Here is a 25,017-nt window from a genome sequence, read left to right as displayed (position 1 = left end):
GCATTCTCTGCTCACAGTATACCTGTCTCTCTACCCATCGCTCTCTATACTCACACTCTATTCCTCTCTGTACCTCTAGCTCTAAACCTCTCTCTCCAGCTTTCTCTCTATCCCTCTCTTAAACCCTCTTTCTCTACACCTCTTAACCCTGTCATCGTGCCAGCTGCAGTTCACAGGTCTTAAAAAGAGCATTTGCATGTTAATGAGGCCTCGCTGTTGTCACCCCTTTTACGAGACCCTGCAGCTCCACGCTGCCTATTGCTTAACGTTTCAGCCCCCCCCCCAAAAAATGTATTCTAAGACCACCCCCCCCCCCCCGAAATTTGGCTTACGTTGCGCCTCTGCAACAAGACAACACGCTCGTAAAACAACTCTCACGCACCTCAAGGGAGATACTACTGCCACTGTGTACCGGGTGAGCAAACGTAAGGGGGGAGTTTACAAGGCTGCACTGCCGCAGGTCTATCACTTTGCCTCGTAAAAAAAAAAACACGTCCAGCCGGGGAAAAGGGCTTGCGAATCAGACCCGTAGCACAGCTTTCCCCAACTGCATTAGCAAGAAACACTCAAACACGGTCGCTGGTGTACCCTGGCGATGCCTGCAACAGTCTGCGCATGCTAGAGTGACTCCACACAACACCTGGAAGGGTTCAAACATCTCGTCGTTTGTTCGGGTGCGAATTGTCTCCGGAGTTACTTGGGGGCATATTTTCAAGCCAGGCTAAAAAATTATCGCCGCTTTCGCGGGCCAAAAAGCCGCAAAAACGGCGATAAAGGGCTTGATAATACGCTCTATGGAATTCCAATTCAAGTCCAGGTTATATGTCCAAAACATTTAGCATGGCCTTTAACTTAAATTACATAGAGCATATTATCACGCCCATCATCGCCGTTTTAGCGGCAGTTTTCCGAGGCTAAAGCGCCGATAATTTACACGCCTGCCTTGTTAATATGCCCCATAGAGCTTTGGTCACATTATAATACCTCTGACTAGCGTGAAATGACTCGCACAAAATCTAAAGTTAAGTGTGCTTCCAGGTTTCCTTCTCTTTGCCAGGTAGCTCAGTCGCTGCATGCAGTAACAAGAAAACATTCATAGTCATGTGGCAAGGGCATTAGTACACGGTGACTACATACTGGCCACAATCCACGACGGCCCGTACAAAGGGCAGCTTTGGGGGAGATACAATTCCAAAAAAAAAAAACACTGTGAGACTGCAGTAAGTTACACACCACATTAAATTCCACAACATGGCACTATAAAAGGGGACAGGTGTGTACGGGCCGGGGGGCTGGAATAGGAGGCTCCTACAATCGGGCACTCTTTGCTCACCTGCAACAAATTTTGGAAAATCAATTTTGAGGAGGGACACAGCACAAGCAGTTTCCTTTAACGAAGGGTCACAAGGACAGACCTGCAAACCCTCCCGATTTCAAGGCTAGTTTCCCCCCTCACGTTTCAAGCATCCACAAACAAGATTCCTCTGAGATTCAGCTGACAGGCCTTGCAATTGTGTAACGTCCGAAATCTTACAGCAAGACTCAGCGTGGAGAGGCAGGGGGCACTAGAAGGGGTGACAAACCAACAAAGCACCATTCCCAAGCAATAGGCCTTTCAAAGACCTGTGAAGTACTCGGTGGCACTGTGTGGGTGCCCGGAAAACTGTTTCAGGCCAGGCTGCCACACATGGAGGGGGGGGGGGGGGGGGGGGGGGGGGGGTTGCACCGCCACCTGTTAACTGTTAATTGGGACACCCTCTCTCTGCCTGGCAGTGCACTCCATGAAGAAACAAACGTGCATTTGGTCCGGCAGCAGCACAACTTTAATAGCCCATACATGGCAGTAAGCCGATTCAAGGCAGCATTCTACGGGGGGCAGACACACATTGAAGGGGGGATGGGATTGGCCATCCCGGTGCAAGGTTCTCCGCTCACGCACCACCCACCCCCCCTCTCAGAAAAACAATAACATTTTACTCCCTCACCAGAAAAAGGTACACGTACCTTAGATTCAAATCACAACACTCTAACCTCTCCTTCGCAACTGCTCACAAACACATGCTCGCCGGGAAATACAATACTGCCTCAGCAGTCCGCGTCGTGTTTCAAACGCGAACATTTCAGGGGTGAGTACAAACCACTACTTCTAACATAAAAAAAAAAAAGAGAGACAAATTCGACAGAGTCCGGTTGCGCACATCCCAAAACAGTCCAGCTGGTGAGTTCTAGGAAACTTGGAGCCAAAACACACTGAGGGCACTACATTGCCACAACACAAGGGGAGGAAAAAAAAAAAATACAGAGGTCACGTGTCAGCAGCACACACAAATTGATACAAGCGGGGCCTCTGGCTGCAACGTAAAGCACTACCTGCTGTTAACTGACAAAGTGCCGCTCCTCCCCCTCCTCCCCAAACTCAGTCGTTTGCCGGGACAATAACTCAAGGGGTTCAAATGCGAGGTGCACAATGCACCGCGAATAATAAATCCTCTTTCTTTGTGGGAGGCTTTCAGAAAAACACATTTGGGGACAGGCGCCTTCATTACAATATTACAGAAAGTGGGCAGGCAGTTTACAGCGTCTCCCATTAAGCCCCAAAGCTAAAGCACGCACAGGGATGTGGTCTGTCGGATTAAAATGCCGAATTTGGTGCCCGAAAACAGGGATAGAGCCTCGAGGTCGCGTCCATAGCCGGTGATTCTGTGCTAATCACTTCATCTCCCCGTGCATAAATGTTTAATGTAAATACGATGATACATAAAGCGCACAAAAACCTTCGGGTCGAGTGCGCGCTATATAGAAAGATGCAAAATGAACCCCCCCCCAAAAAAAAAAAACTGGCGTCACTACAGGGCGGGCAGGATGCATAATGTTTCCAGACTTAAATAGAGCTTTTGGCCCATTTAAATGCCCCGGAGTAGCGTACAATGACTAGCACTACATCTAAAGCAAAGTGTGCATCCAGCTATTCTTCTCTTTGCCAGGGTAGCTTCGTGGCTCCATGCGGTAACAAAGCCAATTTAAAAGTTATGTGGCCAGGACTTTAAGTCGGATGAAACAAGCATTTGCAATGCAATAGGTCTCGCATTTGCAAAAGTTTAAGCTATTGACATTGTTCATGACAATGCCTTTTTTAATCTATTTTATAAAACAAACACATAATGGCATTTATTTATCATTTACAAAGCCAATAGCTAGTGTTGCATTATTATTAGCAATGCCAGCTGCTCACACTTTTATAATGCGAGACCTATTGCATTGCAAATGCTTGTTATAATCAGCCTTGGGGGAATGCTGGGTGGGTGGAAGATTGTGGCTCTACACAGATTCCAGAACTTTCCATCACAGAAATATGAGGAAAATGTTTTTATTTTTTACAAAGTTTGAGGTTTGCAACGGATTCTGGATAACAGAAACTGATGAGAGCCACACTAGTCACCCCCTCCTTTATTCCGCTGATGTCTAGTTAAAAAAAAAAAGTATAGGTTTGCTAGGTGTCCTTAGGTGCCAGCAGAGTTAGGGTCCAAAATCCAGCTAGGCACACAGCGAAACAAGCATTGGCATAGCCAATATGTCTCGCCTTTGGGACCTTATAAGTGTTTAGCCATGCAACAGTTGCATAACTAAATACTTATAAGGTCCCAAAAGCAAGACCTATTGGCTATGTCAATGCTTGTTTCTGTTTATTACTGCTCTGTAGTAATGGCGGCACATGTGCTTTAGCTTAAACATCTTAAGCTAAAGTCGGGTGCCGAGATTGCTTCAAAAAGTAAAGAATTGTCTATTTCTTTACTTTTGAAGCAATCTCAGCACCCGACTTTAGCCTACGATGTTTAAGCTAAAGCACGGGTGCCGCCATTACTACATAGAAGTAATAAACAGGAGAACGAAAGCAAGCGCCCGCTTCGAGAAATGACTGCCGTGGCAGGGGAAAAATGCTATCGCTGGCCGCAGCTTGCAGTGCATGTGCGCAAGTGGTGCGCGCGCAGCAGTAACCACGCCATATGGCGCATCTGCTCAAGAGCGCGCCCGCGCACATGCACTGCAAGCTGTGGCCGGCGGTAGCATTTTTTGAAGCCCCTACTTTAAGTCTCGCCAGACCAGTACAAGCGCTGGGTCAGGCGAGACCTAAAAAAGGGCCAGTTTTCACTCGGAAAATGTGATGTGTCCATGTTGTGTTTTGGCCGTTTCCTGTAGAAGGCACTAGGCCTACCCACACAAGCGAGGTACCATTTGTATCAGGAGACTTAGTGGAAAACAGAATAGTAGAACAAGTGTTATTACCAATTGACTTTCCTTGCATTTCTACCTTCCAAACGCAAGAATGTGTAAAAACGAAGTCATTTTGAAAAATGTCCTCCAATTCAATTGCTAGTATTGGTACCTGCAATTTCAGAGATGTGCAAATAATCGCTGCTTCTAAACTCTATATTTTGTTGCCATTTCGGAAATGTATAGGTTTCCTTGATACCTATTTTACACTCTTTATATGTTACCAAATTAATGGCTATATACCCGGTACACAATGAAAAGCCATTGCAAGTCACAGCTCAGTTGTTGGATCCGAGTACCTCGGGTTTTTGGTGAACTTACAAATCCTATATATCCCCACAACCAGAAGGGTCCAGCGAACGCAACTATGTATTACTTTAAAAAATCTTCAATAATTGGAAGTTACAGGTAAAAACATTGGTACAAATGGCTGTTTTTTTCAACTCAATTTCAATAATATTTTATTTTAACTGTTAGTTTCTATAGGGAAGCCTAGAAGGATCTACACAAATTACCACAAGCTGAATTCAGAATTGTGTCTACTTTTCAGAAATGTATAGTTGTCCGGGATCCATTACTGTTTTCACATCCATTTCTACCACCAACTGGAAGGAGGTTAAAAGCACAAAAAATAAACAAATGTCCCAGTAAAATGCCAAAACGGTGTAGAAAATTCTGGTTTTGTGGCAAAAGTCTGCTTGTTCCTAAAAGCTGGAAAGAAGGTGATTTAGGCACCATGAACCAATTGTGGATACCTTTTGCAGGGGGAAAAACCAGACGCTTTTTTCCTGCAGCATTTTATCCCTTTTTCCAGGGAGGAGGGGGAGGGAGGGGAATTATTGTATTTTGGCTAATTTCTTGGTCCCCTCCAGGGGAATCCACAAACCGTGGGTACCTTTACCTTTTATTGTACTAATTTGATCACTGTTGCTTTGTGGAAGGTCCAGTCCTCGAATTAAGGTTTTGAACAAAAATAGATGTTGTAGATAAAGCATGTCTTTTACAAGAGATAAACAGACCTTCAAATGGGTTGACAGATATCAGGGAATTGGCAATGCAAGTTGCGATTTAAAAGCAAAAACAAAGAATTATTCACTCAAGTGTTACGTCATAGACTTGGGATAGAAACAGAATTAAAATATCTGAAAAATATTGGCCACACACCAGACGATCTCAAGATGCTGAAGAACGGACATAATCAAGAGGAAGGTAAGTATAGGGCAATTTATAACAAACAAAACAAACACTGGCAAAGCAAATCCATCTCAGTTTCCCAATGCTTGCACCTGCATTTCTAAAGTCAACAGTGGTAGCCAGCCATTTGGAAACTGCATTTTCTATACTTGCACGATTACTGTCAAGTTGTGGCTAAAGTTTCAGTATTACCAGGCATTTAAAACTGGATCCACAGTGAGTCTGATCGGATATTAAATGGTGCTTTGTTCCTTATGTCTATGCACCATGATCTGGGGAAACTGTTTTGGTGTGGCCAGACCTAAAAAAGACGTCTTGTGTGCCCCTGTATGTTGTTTGTGTTATGTAGACATGAGGTCTATAGGACAACTAAAGCTTTCTGTAGCTATTGAATACTTCTAAGATGGGTCCAAGGGGGATCCAGGCTGTTCGTAGATAATTATGTATTCATGCCTGGGGTGTTTTCACCACAACAGTGGGTCTGATTTTGGGAAAATAAGTTTTACCACTTTTCTATTCATTTTCTTTCAAACAATGAGACTGGGAATTATACTAATCTACTTCAATTAGATTGAATTGTCACAAAATGTGATTGAGGTTAGCATACCATTGAGAGTTGGGGGTTCTTCTTCCCCATGTGCTGTTTCGTCATAAAATGAATTGTCCCTTCTTTTGTCAGTAAAATACAGTGGCAATAGTTAAACATTTTTTAATATTCGAGTACTATAATAGTTAGCCCAGACTGCAGTCTCAGAGCATACCCCAGCATCCAAAATGCTAGTCCATTCCAGCACTTCTAAACATTTATTTCTGTAGATTTGATTGAGAAAATAATTTCGCTCAATACCATACAGCAACATGCGCTCCATTTTTGGAGTGTAGTCTCTCCAAGTATCTCTATTGATTTATGGGCCAATATTGAATCAAACCTCCCCAGAAGCCCTGTAACTGTCTACACACGTCCTACCACTTAGTCCAAGTTGTGGTAAACTTAAATTATTGGAAGATGTCACCCCCATTTAAGTACTTATTGAATCGAAATGTAAATGAACTGAGCTCCTGTTGAAATTTAAATTACATATTTTCTGAAACACCATCACCTTTTTTCTGGTGTTTGTTTTTAGATAGTTGTCTTCACAGTAACCTGCAAAGGTCCCCAAGTCTCTTTAAAGCCCAATAGAATTAAGATCAAGGAGAACTGCATTATTGGCATAAAACTGACGAATGCTTTCTTGATTTAATTTAGGAGAAACACAGTAGGTTCATTAAAAAATTTCAGGGCCATCTGCTATACCGATTGTCAACATTTATCCAGCCTTGTATTACTCTAACCAGGGTCTTTATTCTTTGTGTTAGAGCTTCATTTTTCCCCGATAGAATTTGAGTTGAAGTATTTTAGTGAAGTTCTATTATTAAGTGTAGTAATCCTATTGGAATCCCCAAATCTAAAATGTTTATCCATAATCTACTATCGATAGAATTGAAAGTCGTTATGAACTTAACATAAACATAAAGTGGTACTCCTACATATATTTCAGCTTGTAGTTTTTACACTAGGAATCCATAGTAGAATGAGCTCTTCTGAAACAGATATGGAACTTCGGATAGAAAGTGCACAAATACTACCAGTCTTAAAAGCACTTTAATAGAAGTCCAGCACATCTTGTACCCGAGAAATCCATTACTGCTATCATTCAGTAGTTTTCAGAGCAAGACCTGCATTTTTTTCTTGTAGACTGGTACTCTGCCAATTCCATTCTAGGAACCTGAGATTGTGTTAATTTCCATTCTGATTTTATCAGGGGGAACAAATGGGATTCCCATAGGCGGGGCTGTAGCTTGAACATATTTGCTGAAATCCTACCCGGACCTCTAGAAGATTTTATGGCTTGTATATAACCTTCCAGATTTCTTATTGATGGAAGATCTAGTTTCAGTAACTCCATGAATGCCTTCTGTATTATTAGTTGATGTATCATGTCCCACAGAGGATTTATCTGTTCTTAATAATTTAAAAACTGTACATGTTTCACATATATATGATCCATTGATTTTCTTTAACTGGGGGGTGGTTGCTCTGGTTTCTACTGCCCATAACATATCGATGAAGTCCCAGAAGAGTTATGATTTTTGTTCTTTTTAAATGCAGTTATCACTTCGCTCCAAGAGTTTAATTTCTCATATTTTATTTGTTGTATTATTCCTATATTGTTTTCTGTATTTCTTTTATTAATGTTTCTCTCTCCTTTCTCTAGTTTATATGATTCACAAATTTAGTTTCCCATCTGTTTGAATTGCTCTAGGCTCCTTCTCACTTTTCTTTCTATGACATTTATTTTGTACCAGGCGATACCCAAGATGATTTACAAAATAATTTTCAATCTATTCTTGTGCAAAACAGATGCAAACTCCATGACCCTACATACCTCTTCTGCATAGCACTCACACCCAAGTAATGCACTTATAGCTATGGACTGTGATGTTCCACAAAAGAATGCACCTGCATAGAGATTAAGTCATTCTGTGTTAAACTGAACCAAAGAAATTATCTAACCTTTACCAATTGAATCCTGTGGTATCCCAGTGCAGTTCAATTCCAGGCTAGCCCATGAACAAAATTAGGTTTTAAGACCTGTATTAGCTTGCTTAAGACTGGGGATTTTCAATTTTCATAACCTCAGGGGACAGTGTCTCAGCCTACATTTCTAGTCCGGTACATTGCAGACAAGATTGGCAGTCTATGGAGTTGCCCAAATAAGGCATTTTAATTGTTTATTTCACTCATTTATCTTAACGAAGCCATAATTCCCATTATGCCCTTCTAATAAATCCATGTCCCACTCTTCCCTCAGCACCCAATTTCAGAAAGGGGTTTGGGGGTATAGGCCCGAATACAGATGCACCACTAATCTGAAAAAGGTTGGAGCTCCGAGGATCAGTGGCTGATACATCGGAGATTCCAATACTAATCTTCTAACAATGCATATAGACTATTCGGTAAAACCATGATAATCAATTAAAGAGTCAATTGAAAGGAACAATCTGATTGTTATTTGGACAAACAAACTGCTGCTCCTAAAATGAGACTATATGTAGTCACACACTGGTGTGTTTATTTATAATTTGGATAGACTTTCCTTCTCATGTATGTTTTGTTTTTAATTAATGTATTTATAAACTACATATTTGTATATGGTTTTTATGGTCGTGTTTTAGAATAGTCACCTTTCTCTTTTAAAAAGTTATATGAAATACAGTTTATAAATCTTATGTTCTGAGAATAGTGCCACCAAGTGCTGTTTTGCCACAAAATAATAAAACTATCTATATACATCTAAATTGTTAGAATCGTCAAGATCCCTGGTTGGCTGAGGTAGGTACCGCAGGCCAGGCAGGGACCTGTGAGCCCCAACGTTAGGGAAAAGACAGGTCGCCTCCAGAGATAGCGCCTGCTCCACCCCCTTGGTAGCTTGGCATGAGCAGCCAGGCTTATCTTCAAGGTTTAATGTGTAAAGTATTTGCAATTACGCTCACAGCAATCCAATGATGACACCAGAAAGACTCCACTTAAGTTTCATAGAAAACAAGTATATGTTTATAAAATGATATACGATGCGACCACACAATACTAAAAACCAACATATGAGTCGGGGTAATGTTACCCCTGGCCTGTTATTATGGAGCAAAACTAAACATTCCTACGTAATCCTAATGTCTTAATATGCAGTTCAATATGCAACAGTCAGGTACTTCACAACATAATAATGCAGAGCGTAATACGGTTATCTGGCGATTTCTACTGTCACTGTAATGCAATGCGTAAAGCAACAACGTGGTAAACTGTTATGCCCCAGTAATGCAATGCATACGGTCCCCCTTCAGGTACCCTGGTGGGAAAAAGCAATGCAACGTGTAATACATATCCGGCAGTTCGGTATGCAACACTAATGCAATGTGCAATACAACAATCCAGCAGATCGTGGTGCAGGATTCAGAGAAGGCGTAACACATCTATCAGGCAGTTCGTTATGCAAACCAGGTGCAATGAGTAACACCTATCAGGTAGTTCGTTAGGCAAACTAATACAATGGACAATACAACAAAACAGGCAGTCCGTTGTGCAGAAATAAAGCAATGCGTTTTACAATCATCAGATACTCCGCTATGCAGAAGTTATGCTATACGAAAGTTACTCCAGCACCGTTCACGGTGCCTCCGGCGGTCTCTCCGCCACTTGTGCTGGCTTGCGGTCAAGTCTCCGGCCACAGTTGCCTTCCCCCCAACGGGTAAGATAGAACACAGTAACTGCAACTTTGCACTCAGGCCATGGTGCTGCCACTCCCTTGGCACATGGGCCTCAATCCAAGCTGAAGCAGAGGCTCGCACTGCAAAACAGAGCGAGAGAGGCCAAGAGCATCTCCCTCCGAGCCCGCGCCCCAGGAGTCGACACAAGTTACCTGGGGGGATCGAACCCACTTTCCTTGTCCAGCGACTTAGGCCTCCGATGCAATCTCTGACTTTCCGGGTAATGGGAAGATCCCAGGCTGTACACTACAGAGCCACGAAGACTCACGGGAACTCCGGGTGCACGCTAACCGGACAACTCCTCACGAGGGTCTCAGGCTACGCACGACACACGCACGCACGGTCGCTGAGACACACTTGATCTACTTGTGCCCACGATGAAAGGCACAGCTTGCGCAGGTCTAAGGTAGTAGAAAGCACAAGCAGCCCGTGTCGCTGAGACACACTTTATACTCTGGTGGCCCAGATCACAGGTCACCCCCAGCAAGGGTCTCAGGCTGCTAACAGCACACACACAGCGTCGCTGAGGCACACTCGCTCTTCTGGTGTGCACGATCACGGGCCAATCCACACGAAAGTCTCAGGCTGCCCACATGCACACAGCGTCGCTGAGACTTACTTGGCTCCTCGACACACACGTTCACAGGACAATCCTCTCGAAGGACTCAGGCTAGACAGAGCACACGCACACCGCATCTCTGAGTCGCGTTGGAACTCCCAGTGCCCAAGATCACAGGGCACAACTTGAAGGTCGCAGGCTAGACAGAGCACACACATCCACGGCGTATGAGAGAGTCTTCTCTGGAAACTTTTGTGTTCCTGTGTTTCCAAACGGGGAGCCAGCTCACCTCAGGCCCTTGGGGATAGTTACTTCAGGACACAGCTAAGTCCTTCAAGCAGGGAGACAGCACACAGCATAGTCCCTACAGCCTTTCCTTGGTTAAAACAGCAAACTGCAGGCCAGCCCCAGATCACACAGCAAGAGCAGTCCTATCCAGCAGTCTATTCAGTTGTTTCTTACTTTGCAAAGGTTCCTCTTGATCCATAAAGTAGCTCCAGTCTTGTTCACACTTGATCGAGCCATTCTCCAAGGGTAGGGGCTTCAGCTTGCATAGTTATACCCCTAAATGGCTTTGAAGTCTGTGTTACAGGGGGCACTGACCCCTGCTCAAACCAGTTCTGGCTACCTCCCTACCAGTGACACCTTCTCCCTTTGATTAGTGGGGGTCTGGATTCTCAATCACTCAGCAGGGGACGGGGTTAATTGTTTTATATCACCAGCCCAGGCCTCTTAACCACTAGGCCTGCTCCTCCTCCCACACACCAGATGCAGGTCAGCCTGTGCTGTCTCACCTCCTCCCCTGGGTCAAGACATTCCCCAGATCCTATCACTTTCATATCCAGCCAGTCAATCCACAACTAGGCAGAGACACACAAATGTTTAAAGCACAAAAACCCAGCCACGTCTAAAAGAATGGCTTACAAACACACAATACAAAAACCATCTTCATAAAAAGATGTGTTATTGCAGTGTGAGTTCAGGCATACTAAACTTCACCTTTCCATCTTAAGCCTTTAGGAAGAAAGGCTAGTAACGTATTGCACAGCCTTTCCATTCTAGTCTAATAGGCAAGAAGGCCTTTCAGAAGTGAAAACGAAATGGAGACTATTTCGCTTCCAGGACATGGCACACACCATGGTACATGTCCCACCTTTCACATCATGTACTGCACCCTGTCCAGGGGGTACCCTAGACCTACCATAGGGGTGCCTGATGTGTATGGGAAGGGCAGAGTCTGGTAAGTGCGTGCACTTACCAGAACAACATGGCAGTTTAGGAAACTGTGCGCAGGCCCTGCAATTGCAGGCCTGAATTCCCTTTCCAAGGCTACTTGAGTGGGTGGCACAATAAGTGCTGCAGGTCCACCAGTAGCATTTGCATTACTAGCCCTGGCACACAAAGCACTTCACTAGGGACTTTACGAGTAAAGCAAACATACAAATAATGGACAACCAATCAGCATTACGCAGGGAACACTTGCACTTTTGACACCGTTTAGCTTGATCTATAGCAGGTAAAGGTGTATATATTGATTAATAAATGGTTCTATCTGGGAGTATTGCATTTCTAATTGGCTGCACACTGCTCCGGCGGCATGTCTGGTTCATCCCTATGACGTGGTAATATCAGAGTTGAGCAGATGAGGGGTACCCTCCAAGATTTTGCCTGCACACTTTCAAACAACGGCGGAAGTTACTGGTGGTAAAGAAGAGGCACATTTTGGAGATTAAAATCTGATGCACAGATCAATCTAGTTTTCGCCCCCACTCTGATTTAACAAATCTTTAAGATATGGTGTTATTCTCAGAGGTAAGTTACTCCAAGGTCTGAAAACTTTTAAAAGTTTATGTAAGAGGGAGGTGCATGCTACAAGTTGGAGGCAAACTGCACATTTAAGAGGGAGTTATCACAAGATAGACCAAGTGAACTACAATTTAAATGCTGCATCTCTTTTCAAATATTTTCCAGCCTTGGTACTATGGGACAAATTGAAGAGACAGCAGAAAGAAGAATAAAAGTAACGTCCCGGACACTTAGGGCCAGGTCTTATGCAACTGACTAGGAAGATCTTGACATGGCTAGTAATAGAGGCGCTGGCCCACAATCCTGTACATACGATCATGTACACGGTGGACGCTTAGTGGTTGTATAGCCAAAAGGGATATGGAGTGTATTTAAACAGCTGTAAAGCCACTTTAAATGGCTATCCTACCAATGTGTACTGAGGAAGAGCCAAACAATTCAACAAGCAGAGCTAGTGAAGAAATGCCACAAAGTAAGGAGGAGGCAATGCCACCCGTCATGAACCAGGGGCAAGGAAGCAAATTGTATAAGCTAGAACATGGGTACTCAAATATTTTCCCGGGGGCCGCAAAGTTTGGTCTATGGTGTAACCGAGGGCCACACTGATGCCAGCGGGGGGTGTAAAGTGGGAGATGGGGAAGAAAAGCATGTAGATCTAGTAGCTGTCTTTAAAAATGAAGGTGTTTCTAAAGTTAAATGCCTAGTTACTTCCTTTCCCTAACTGCAATTAACCTTTAAATAAGTGTTTGCTGTATATTTTTTTTTTTTCCATGTTAGTGCTGAGTCGAGTAAACAGCAGCCCAGTGCTGCTGCTGCCCAGAGGGCCACATGTAAAGGTCAGGAGGGCCACATGCGGCCCCCGGGCCGTACTTTGAGTATCACTGAGCTAGGACTACTGCTGGCCATCGGACCTAGGATCCACACCCATTCCCTCTGACGATGCCAGAAACCTCGGAAACATCAGCAAACAAGATCACCATGAAATCACATATCAACGCTGTCTCCTTTGTCTGCTTCCTCACTCTGCACATGCTTCGCAAGTTCTTCAAGTGTCTACCCCTACAAATGAGATGTGCTGTGACACCTGCCCCCCATCGCCAGCCGACTGGACTACGGCAACACCCTCTACATAGGAATCACTTCACCCCCACCGACAAACTTCAAACCATACAGAACGCTGCAGCCAGGCTCATCATCAACCTTCCCCGACGAACTCACATCACACCCCATCTCAGGCAACTCTAATTGTCACATGTACTGAAAAGATGCCAATTCAAGCCGCTGACCCACACACACACACACACACACACACAAGGCTCTACACAACCAAGGGCCTGCCTAAATTAACCATCAAGACTATGCTGCACCTCCCTCTCACTTGCCCATACTCTCGGCATCTACCGAAGCTGAAGCGGGGGGCGCTCCATCTTCCACATCTCAGCAAAGACATGCAACCCGGGACCATCACCTCACTTCCAGAACTCCGAATGGCCCTCAAGACCTGGCTGTTCGAATAAGCCTCTGAGACCTGCAAGCGCCTGGATACCGTATTGGTTGATTAGCCGCACTTTATAAATTCCGATTAATTGATTAGCATTTTGCAGCTTCCCTGGTCGTTACAGAATACATACAACTTCAACACTAAAATTACAGCACTGAATAAGGTTAATAAGGAAACTAAAAAATTTGACTTTGGATTTCCTGTAATTAACATTCATTGAATTATGCTAGTGATTGTTCCTAGCTTAACCTTTTTCAATATACAAGGATGCTGCTCCATCCAATTTATCGAGAACACATGACATACAGTTCTACCAAGTGAAGTTGTCGACCTCAGAAGGGTTGCATCTTTGGTTGCCACCCCAGACAGAGTACTTTTAAGCTCTGAGTGATCCTTCGGCAACTAATTTTTCAACTTGATATTCAGCCCATATTTAATAAAGGTTGTTGAATTGTTCTAGAAATAACTCAAGGCAAAGATGTTGATGAAAGAAACTGACTAACAACTTAATTACAGAAAGAACCACACAAAGAAATGTGACAGGTCTATATCTGGTCACCACTATTCGCACCCACTTGTACAGATGTCACTGAATATCATAAGGGGTAGCTTGATAACTGTTCGTGATGAGATCTCCTTTAACCTTTCCAAGGATCGGCAATGTACCTATGATATTGTTGCTACTGCCAGTATCTCAGATTTAATGACACTTGGAGGACTTCACATTCTTGTGGGCGTCAAATACTATAAAATATCTAGTGACTCAAGTTACCCTGAACCATGGTGTTTAAATTAAAGATCCAATTCTATAACCAATCAAACTGAAGAGGAAATTTACAGGTATATCTCAAAATTTCAATTAGTAAGTACAAGACTGGACAAATTATTACTCTCACCCATGATTCTTTAATCCATTGATAGGGGGTTTTGTACTTTCGACAGGACCTTTTTAAATGGGCAGATCACTGATCACCAAATTGTTTGTAGCAGACTAAAATCCTAGGAGATAGAAGGACAATGGCTAACAGGGCACATGCCTTAAGGGGACTTACACTAAGGATAACTGGGAAAAACGACTACGGGGGGCAGCAATGAAACCTTTGATGGAACTGCTAATAATGGGGGTATCGGGGGGGGGGGGGGGGAGAAAGGTATCTGTCCAGGTTGACTTGCAACCTGTTGGTGTGGGTTGAGGGTTGCCGCTCGTCTGCACCTTGCATGGTCCTGTGACAGGATCTCAGCCTACTGTCTGGAGGTGGTGACTTGACTGAGGAGAGTGATGAAGTTAGATTTCGGTCTTCCCTCGCGACAGTTCCTGCTGGGTAGAATACTGAAACCTACAAACCGGAAAATGCAGTACAGGTTTTTGCACCTGTCACTGCTTTTAGCAAAGAGACAGCCATGGGATGGTTGAGCACTGCGGTGTCTCTATGGGTTAGGGGTGCAACTGAATAGACACTGGGAAAAGAAACGCAGATTAAAATATCTCAAAGGGATGACAGGGTAGCCGAAGGCATAGCCATCTGGGCAGACATCCTAAGAGAATTTTTTTTGGGGGGTGGGGGCCGGTGGGAGGAGACACAGCCGAACCCACATTCACAGTGTTCAGACGATAACTCATGAAGTGTTTGGGCTTGGGGATAGAAGAATATGACACAAGCAGATCACATTGGGAACTGGTACATCCACGAAAAATAAAGAAATTCTGTAAATTCAATGTGCGCCGTTTTTGGTTACTATTGAGGCTCCTTTTAAACCCTTTATTGGCAAAATGGTATGGTTCATCACCAATTTTGTAATTTGTGCAATAACGGCCAGCAAGATGTTAATCGTATTATTTATTTACCCAGCAATAATATTGTGTTAACGAAAATGGATAAGAACAATATGTCTAAAGCTATCCTTTCGGCCTCCGCATTAATTGAATTTCTTTATGAGCCGCCAAATGAAATGTTTTGTCATAGAATTTTTACCGTTTTAAACTAATTATTTTGTACAGTACATTATCTTGCTATGTTTTTAATTTGAAGACTTTTTTGTAACGTTGGATTCTGCTTAGGAGTCCCCGATGCCTTGTTGGGAAGGAATATTTTTCTGTGTTCATTTTATCATCAAAATGGAATCCTTTTTATTGTGTTGTTAGTTTCTTAGTTTATGTGGACCTCCACCAGTTCCGTAATCATAAAATAAATAAATGAATAAAATGTAAGTTCAATGTATTGTATGTAAGGGGGTGGGACCATGAACTGGCAAATTTGTAATATTGGATGGTGAATATGCGACAGTGCTATCAGTGGTATATATGATTGTTCAAATGACAAAAATACATTATAAAAAAGTGGTTTAGATGTATTTTGGTACTGTGATACTCATTGGTCAAACTGCAGCATGCAACCAATTGTTAGAATTTAATAGCAGTCTAAAAGAACGAATGGCAAGGTTGCCACATCCCACGAGAGACAGGGAAACATGCACGGTTCTAGCAGGTGGGCCAGGCCCACCCAAACATCACCTTTGGCCCACACAGTCAGCAGAAGAGGTCATGAGGACGGCCAAACATTGAGATGGCTTTTCACTTTGTTTACATTAATTATCAATCTGGGGTAGCGTTGTCATCTTTCTAAAAGAAAATACCGGCAGTTTGTTGCAGCTCTAGAATCCATTTACAAGTGCTTTCCATTTATATTTGCTGTTTGAATTAGATACAGATAGGGGCTAAAAATTTGTGGTTTGGGGCACTAAAATAACAGTGGTGTGAGTAAAAAATAAAAATAGGCTAGGTGGCAACCCTAGTCAGGTGTAATTAAGGAACCTTTGGAACACATTTTAAAGTGCATTGTTTTTATAAATACTGTTCTAAGTATGCACAGTAAAGGAGGAAAATGCTGACTTTGGGTGATTTTCTCTATTTTTACACTGGCTGAGACATTAAAATATTCATGTCAGAAGAAAATGGCAATGTGGAAACTGTACCTCATGTTGGAGGCAAGCTGAAGTTAGGCGGTGTGTTTGGGGGAGTGGGGACAGGGTGTTGCCTGCCAATGATGCAGCAGTGGCAGCGGAGCCCAGAGCTGTGAGCGTCCTTTTGCACCTCAATTATCTCACAAAACATGCATTTGTAAAATTCATTCACCCAAAAGTATCTTGGCACTGAATAACAGATTTTTATTGTTATACAACTCAATGGTACTCATTTTATTGACCTCAGAAGGATGAAAGGCTGAGTGGACCCACCCAGGATTTGATCCTGTGACTAAGCATCTAACGTGCACTACCACATGTACGCGGATGACACGCAACTATACCTCAAGATCAACACTTTAGAAGACATCAAACTGCTCAACTCAACGCTTGGGGATACCCAGATATGGCTGGCAAAAAAACCATCTCAAATTAAATGCCCAAAAAAACGAATTCCTGCTTATAGCTCCACCCGCCCAAGTCCCTGTAATGCAAGAGTGGATAAAACACCTGACGGCACTCAATGTTCAACCTACCATCATTGACTCAGCTAAATCACTGGGAATAACTCTTGACAGTAGCCTCAATATGCAAAAACATATCAGCAATGCTACAAAGGGAGCTAACTACCAGATCAACACATTAAGGAAGCTGAAACCTTTCCTACCAAGCAAGGACTTCAAGCAAGCAGTACAAGCACTTGTTATCCCCAGAGTGGATTACGGAAGCGTCTCTCTCTGCGGCCTTCCTAAAGCAACTACGGCACCACTAAGAGCCTCAATCAATGCCGCAGCGAGACTCATCACCGGTTCTAAAAGAAATGTACACATCTCACCAGACCTCAAATCACTGAACTGGCTTCCCCTGGAAGCCAGAATTCACTTGAAGATAGCGTGTATGACGCATAAAGCCATGCACCACAACGCACCTAGATATCTAACACAGAAGCTGACTATCTGTGGTGGGCTCAGATCTTCCAGAAGTGCGGAAAAACTATTACTAAAGCCACAGCGATTCAACAAGAAAAAAAAAATACAACCGTACCTTCTCAGGAATGGCACCAAGAATCTGGAATGCTTTACCATCCGAAACCAGACTTAACCCCTCTACTGTCTCATTCAAAAAGGAAGTAAAATCAATCTTCATGGCCAAATTCACCTGAATAAAGCCCAATGTTTTGTGACGAACTACTATAGCGCGGCCATTACCCTGACTAGGACAAGGGACCTGCTAAGCAAGCTGGACATGCCATCTACCTTGTGCCTGTCGCATGAGGATAGCGTCCGGTTGTACCTGATCACCTTGCTTTTGTAACATGTTTTGTGTATAGATGCCTCAATTCGTCTTTTGTTTATGTATAAAAACTTTATTTACTGTTATGTGCTCCGATACCCGCAAGGGTCTTGTCCGCGCTCTATAAAACTTTCAAATAAATAAAATAAGGTCGAACACAGGCCCCTACAGTGGACGCATTAGTCCACCAAACCCGGCTGTTTCTGTGTGTGGATTCTGAAGGTGTTTATGTATTTTAGTCTGTGTGAACCACTCAGTAATATATTGTAGTATGTGGCATACATTATAACATACCCATAGTGGCAGTACATTGCATAAGCAGCCAAAAGGGAATCATAAATATCCGACCATTATCTAAGAAAAAATGAGGAACTATGATCTTCAGATGAAGACATTTTTCATGTAAATGTAAGAAAAACGATTAATGATCTCCTTTCAAATTACGTCAGCACCCCAATACAAGTGGTATATGAAAGACATTTTTCAACGTTGTGTTATTGTATTAGTCATTATTTATTATGGCTTTTATTATAACTTCAACGAGGTCAATTATTGTGATGTTATAAGGGTTAAGGCTTAAGGTCATGTGACTTCACTTTGTAGGAAGATTGAGGGTCAAAGATCATATGATGTCACTTCTTTGTGATGTCATTAAGGTCAAGGATGTGTGATGTTATTTCCACTACTACTGGCATTTTGGTGAATCTATGTCCATGTGTAACTCTAGGGCTTGCAGTCTACCTTCGGAATTGTTATAAATTGGGCCTGCATTCGTCCACCCAAACGCACCCTTGGCTCAAACAGATAAAAATTTCTGAAAGCCGGCCTGCAGGGTAATACCATCCATTCCTCGACAAGTGTAAAACTAAAGGGGAGAAACCGGAGAACGCACAATGGCAAAAGACACACTTGAAGTGTCTACACCATGGAGTCCTTCAGAATGATCTGTTGGGAGGTGTAACTGGCGCCAGGTGCGTTACTGTGGACATGGCTTCGAGGCGGAGGAGGGAGACAAAAATTTGAGCACTGGTCATCTATCTCATTTCTGCAAGCGAACAGAATCAACAGGTGGTTATGTATGCATTGCTTGTATAACAATAACGTCAGAACACACTTCAAAGACAAGAGGAGGTGGGGGGGATTTTCACCAAACACAGAACTGTTGACAAACAATGTAGCACCGGAAAAATACAAGAAGCTTGGGCCTTGGCCTAAGGACTGTTGTCAAGGTTAATTAAATACCTATAAACACGGCTATCGTCCTTCGCTTAGTTTTCCTAGTAAAAAAAAAAATAATTAAACTTAGCAGAGATCACAAAACAAAAAGTAAAGGATTGATACCAACTTCAAAAATTACGGTATAGCTGGAAGGGGGAACTCATTGTTCCAGCACATCTGTGAACATGTAAACGTGTCCCTCTGTCAAGTGTTCCCACACCAAGCGACGTTTCGCTTGTCACGGAAGAACAAAATGTGTGGCTTGTATGAAAAAGTCGTGTTGGCAGAAAGTCAAATACAGCTGTTTACGAAGCACCTTCGGTTTTACGGAGATGGTAAAAACTCCTTGTGTCGATGTGACGTGGCAGCAAAGCAAGGAGATTAAATCTCAGACCTCCTCCTGACTGCGCTCACCCAGGAGCACACACATACAGTCCATGGCATTGGACTAGTTCCGTGGCAAGAAATGAACTGTGTAAATAGAGCTCCCCCCACAAGGCATCGTTTCTTGCATGACAGCCTTTCACCATGGCCACGCACAATCCCTTCTGTACTATGACTTCTTAAAGCGAGCACACCTACAACAGGGCGAACGTTCAGTTTCTACACCTACAAAAGGCAGACGGAGAAAATCGTGAGGCGGGGGGGGGGGCGCATGCTGTGCGAGACGTGGATCGTGCAAGTTAAATGCCCCGATCAATTTATTCGTTGGTCTCTTGCTTTTAAGTATTGACGGGAAAGCACCGTGCATGATGGGTAGCAATAAGTAACAATATCAGACCCCGATGGTAGGCCGAGATGACAGAGTACCTACAACCAGGCAGCAGTGCTGCGTAGTACACCCTGTGCAGGATGGACGCTGGATCATAGGAGTCGAGTAGCCACGAGAGTAACAGGTATCGACACACACTAGAGCAGGCACTACAGAGGGGAAGGTAGTGTGCATCACTGTCATCTGCACGGTAGTACAGAAAACAACCCTAGGATGAAACGAAAATGAGCCCTTGGTCACTTGCACCACGTCCGCGCTCTTTCGAGGGGACAACGGACTCTGTGCACGGGTTAAGTGTAGACCACCCTTTTCGGAGGCCACAACCCCAGCAACTAGCTTGAGCATGATACCCACCTTCGAGAGTTCTCTGCGGCGTCTCCAGTGCTCTACTGCTGATTTGGCCGCAGAGAGGGGCAGCGGCGAGGCTCTCCCTCAGGGACTGGTGAAGGTGCTTGGTATCAGTGGCGTTCGTGGCTTTCCCTGCGTTCGGTCCACAGACTTTACTCGGATGCTGACTGTTGCCTACGTGGCGTCCGACGCATCATCGTAGAGCTCCGACGGCCGCAGATTAGCCAATGGGCGCAGCTATGAGGGAAGTGACGTCGCAAACGTCGTGGTGCTCCTCCTGCGCGATTGCGCGCGCGCGAGTCTCAGAGACGCATTACCGTTAATTCCTTGGAGGGTGACGAAGGGTTGGTGAGGTGGGGGGTTGTTGTTCGGGTCGCACCTGGCGCCCTTTCTGCACAACATGTCTTGTCTGGCACGGAGAAAGCAGGCGCAAGAGAACTGAAAGGACTGTTTCTCTCTAAGCAGGAAGTGCCGTTTTAAGACTGGCTCTTTCCCACAGTTTTGGCTTAACGGGTGTCTTTAAGTAGTTGAATAGCTGCAGTGTTTTACTTTTCTTTGTGATTATGATTGTCATTTGAACTTTAGAGGAATAATATGCTTTAAGTTGTAAATAATGTGGCAGTACTTGTTGACACATTTAAAGTAATTACAGAGCACACCACCATAGCACGATACAAAGAAAAACATAATGAATGATGCTTTCCATAGATTTTGACAAAGTACACAGAAGTATTTATTTCGTCCATTGACTTATATTGAAGGGGCGTGAGAGCGTTAACATAAAGCCACTTTTGCCTTTAGAAATTGCGAGTCTTCCGTTTGGATCTTGTCCATTGGCATCTATTGCTTTCATAATACAGTGCTAAAAGGTGTTTGCATCAAAAATTGCCTGATCAGCAAGGATATGTAACAGTGTCTGTCAAAAATATTTTGTGACCCTGCCCCAGATCTTTTAAGCGGCAGAGGGTCTTAATAATTCCTTCTCACTTGTAGCTACCAGTAATGTTGGATCAAGTAGTGATGGCTTTGGGTATGCACATCCACCTCTATTTTATCTTAAAACCTTTTGAAATTTATCACTTTATTTACACTGGTATATGTTTCTATAAAGATGCAAACCAAGGAGCAAATACACTGTTTTTCTTTATGGTGCACAATCTGCACTATGTCTGCCGGCGTGTAAAAAGTGTGTGTCTTTCTGACGACCTAATTTACAAAATGTGAATTAAGTTTAGGTGGAGCAAAAAACAAACGTTCTAGTCGGAGTAAAAAAACAAATAGAATAATTATCTATTTGACTTGTACTATTCCTTTAGGAATCTACATGCCATCTCGCCCAATAGGCAAAAGACATGTACAGTCCAGAGGGTATAGTTCCCTGGAGGTAACTAATCATTCTCATTTTTTCCTTTGTGTACAAAGACAGTTTGGTTCTTCCACAAATAGGTACAGCTGCACCAATGGTAAAATTAACAGGCACTCTGTTGCATTTTAATTGTAGTCAGTATAACAATGTACATACCTGGATCGGTCACTAATTAGTAGTCTTTGTGATGAGGAATTTACATTAATTTTATTTCTGTAATAATTTATTGGATTTGTAGCATACTAACATGTTAAGGCCTATTCAAGGGCCATACAGGAATAGGATAAACACATAGTAAATTATCAGACTCAAAGCTGTTACAGTAGCTAAAGTCAGTCAGTCAGTCAAAATTCCTTTATTCGATAAATTAATATCATAAAAGACACATACAATCCTAACAAACACAATTAAAAAACATTGAATAAAACACACAATTCATACCAGGAAACCTGATCATAATATGACCTATTTCATATTCAAATATAAATAATGTAAAAACTACAGTTATAAAATGTGTACGTAAGATGTTAAAAAAGATCTAGTTTAAAACCTGCAAAGGAAAAACAATTTTTTTCCTAATACGCATAGCTGCGACCAGGAAGCTTGCAACGTGAAACATGATTCGTGGGGTACTTAGTTGCAATAAATATATGAGTGCTGGCCTAACCTGTCTAAAACCCAGCTCCCTCAGTATCGGCAGCAAAAACTTCCTCCTGCAATCCTTATAAAAACTACAGAACATTAAAAAATGTAGAGTGTCCTGTCTTGAGCTATTATCACATTTGCAGGGTTCTGCACGATCCACAGTGCACCAGGTTTTAAAAAAGCCCAGAGAAAAGTGCACCAAATTAAACCTAAATCTGATTAGGAGGAACCGGTGGTATGAGGCATTCACAACAATCAGATATGGTTCAGGACCAGGGGAACTAATCAAGGCATAATTGGCTCTAACTGTTGGCTTTGTCATTTCTAACTCCTCACGTTCTCGGGAAAATAAGGTCTCAAGGGCGGTTTTGGTCATTTCAAGATCCTTCTTCGTGATAGTTTCTGGTGATCGGAAGAGGGCCTCACGACCTATCTTTTCGAACCCAGATTTTATGTATGCTAACCATGATATTTTATTTACATTATCCAGTTTTAAACAGTTATTTAATATTACATGGTTTAAAGTAATTTCTTTGTTCAGCCAAATCTTGAGCCAATAAAGGAGAGGGGCGATTCTAATCAGGTCTGTCACAAAACCAATCCCCACTTCCATGTGTGTGGAGAAAGTCGGAGTAGACTGTGGAACAGAAAGGGTTTCTCGTAGGAACTTATTTTCAATAAGCTGTATTTTATTATGGTTGGTGTAGCCCCATATCTGGCAACCATACGTTGCAACAGCTAAACATTTTGCCTGGTAAACTTTTAGTAGGGCTACAACTGGTCTAGCCCCTAATCTTTTAACAAAGCCTCTAACTCCCGAAACTGTCCTAGCAAATGCCACACTCCGGCTATTGATTTGTGGGTTCCAACTGCCCTTTTCATCGAAAACAACCCCTAAATAAGGGAATGTTGAGACCCTGTTTACCACATCCCCACAACTAAAGAAAGTTTTAGCCCTGGATTTCTGCCTTCCCTTCCCCGCAATCAGGACCTGAGATTTTTTCGCATTTATTTTAAGGTCCAGATTTTGCATAAAATCTCCGAAGGCATCCAGCAACTTTTGCAACCCTACTCCAGTGCGAGCCAGAAGCACTGCGTCATCCGCATATAGGAGAACCGGGACAACCTGGTCTCCTATGCGCGGAATGTCTAAAGATACCTCTCCCAGTTGGGAATCGAGAGCATTTATATAAAGGGTGAACAACAAGGGGGCCAGGATACATCCCTGTCTGACGCCTCTATCTGACCTAAAGTTCCTCGTGCAACGCCCATTTGAATTGACTCTAATTTTGGCTGATAAATCCGAGTGAAGATCGGCCAAAAAATATACAAGGGAAGGTTGGGGGCCCATGGTCAATAAGATATTCCAAAGTTTAGATCTATTGACAAGATCGAACGCAGAGGAAAGATCCATAAAGGCCATGTACAGAAATCCCTCCTTGGCCACTGTATATTTATTTATTAAAAGGTGCAAGTTTAAACACTGGTCAATGGTGCTCCATTTAGGTCTAAAACCGTATTGTGCATCCGACAGGATCCCACTCCCCTTCAACCAATCGCTTAATCTGTTCAAGACCACTCTACCCAGTATTTTGACAGATGAATCTATCAAAGAGATTGGTCTGTAACAGGAGGGGTCCTGTCGGTCTCCTTTTTTAAAAATTGGGATAATGATTGAGGTTGCCCAGGTAGCAGGAAAACTATTCTTATTTAGCCCAGTCCTATTGAATACATTGGTTAAAATGTTTGCCCAAATATATGGATCAGCTCTAAACAGATCCGCAGGGACCCCATCATGTCCCGGGGCCTTGTTTCGCGACATTTCTTCTATGGCCCTTTCTACTTCCGGAACCCGAAAGTCCAGGGAGTAAGAATTGCTTTGTGGCATGCTTGATGAGGCAGGATTACCATCTACAGGCAGGCTGTATATTTTTTCGAAATGGGTTAGCCATGCCTCGTCAGGAATATTACAATCAAATTCGTGATTTTTATCCTCATTAGAAAACAAGGGCTGATTTATAGTTGCCCAAAATTTCCCACTATCTTTCAGGGTGTCAGTAGATAGAAGATTTGCCCAAGCTTCCTCCCTTAGTTCCTGTTTTCTTTGGGCTAAGGCCTGTTTATATACTAGCCTTTTCGAGATTACAAGATCCCTATCTCTGGGGATTTTTTTCAAGGCTTTAAGAAGGTCAGCATGGGATTGGGAACAGTTTTTGTTAAACCATCTTTTTTCCAACTGAGGTTTTTGCTTCCCTTTAACCAATAGGTTCTGGTTTATTTGTTTACAAATAATGTTAAAGGCATTTATAACCTCTACGCCTTGAGACTGAGGATCTAGGCAAATATTAAACTCCGTTTCGGTTTGAGACCGAACTTCGGACAAAAAAGTAGTTGGAACCACTTTAGTCCACCGGAGTTTCCTACCCTGATCAGTTAGGACAACTTCTTTTACCAAGTTTTGTGACGGATGCCTGAACGTTAATGTTCGGCCACCCGGGGTTATCTCCAAAATCACCGGGTTGTGATCACTAAAAATAGAGACCTCTGTAAAATAACGTACAACTTGAACTAGCATAAAAGAGCTCAAAAATATATAATCGATAATTGTACCTTTGTCTTTCCCTTTAAAGGTTGGGATTCTATTTTCTCCCTCCCCACAGGCTGATTCATAAAGATTCCATTCTGCGAGGAGATCTTCTAATTTTTCCCCCTGTTTAGAATGTTCAAAATGTGGGGTGGCCGAGAATTGCGGATCCTCATGATCGTCACCTCGACAC

General features: G+C 43.1%; 1 protein-coding gene across 2 annotated transcripts in view; it reads right to left on the bottom strand.

Annotated features, from left to right (window-relative positions):
• Positions 1-20,391, bottom strand: part of TMEM263 (transmembrane protein 263) — a 122,468-nt gene extending 102,077 nt beyond the window's left edge. The window contains exon 1 of one of the 2 annotated variants that reach the window (XM_085652541.1): positions 20,236-20,391. The gene's annotated coding sequence lies outside the window, so the exon portion shown is untranslated. The remainder of the gene's footprint in view (positions 1-20,235) is intronic. The other variant, XM_085652542.1, reaches the window with a different exon arrangement.
• Between the last annotated feature and the right edge of the window lie 4,626 nt (positions 20,392-25,017).

The sequence above is a fragment of the Triturus cristatus genome, chromosome 4_1 (genome assembly GCF_964204655.1).
Source record: "Triturus cristatus chromosome 4_1, aTriCri1.1, whole genome shotgun sequence".
Classification (NCBI taxonomy): Eukaryota; Metazoa; Chordata; class Amphibia; order Caudata; family Salamandridae; genus Triturus; species Triturus cristatus.
Note: the sequence above shows the minus strand (reverse complement) of the source record. Positions and strands in the feature narration are given on the sequence as shown.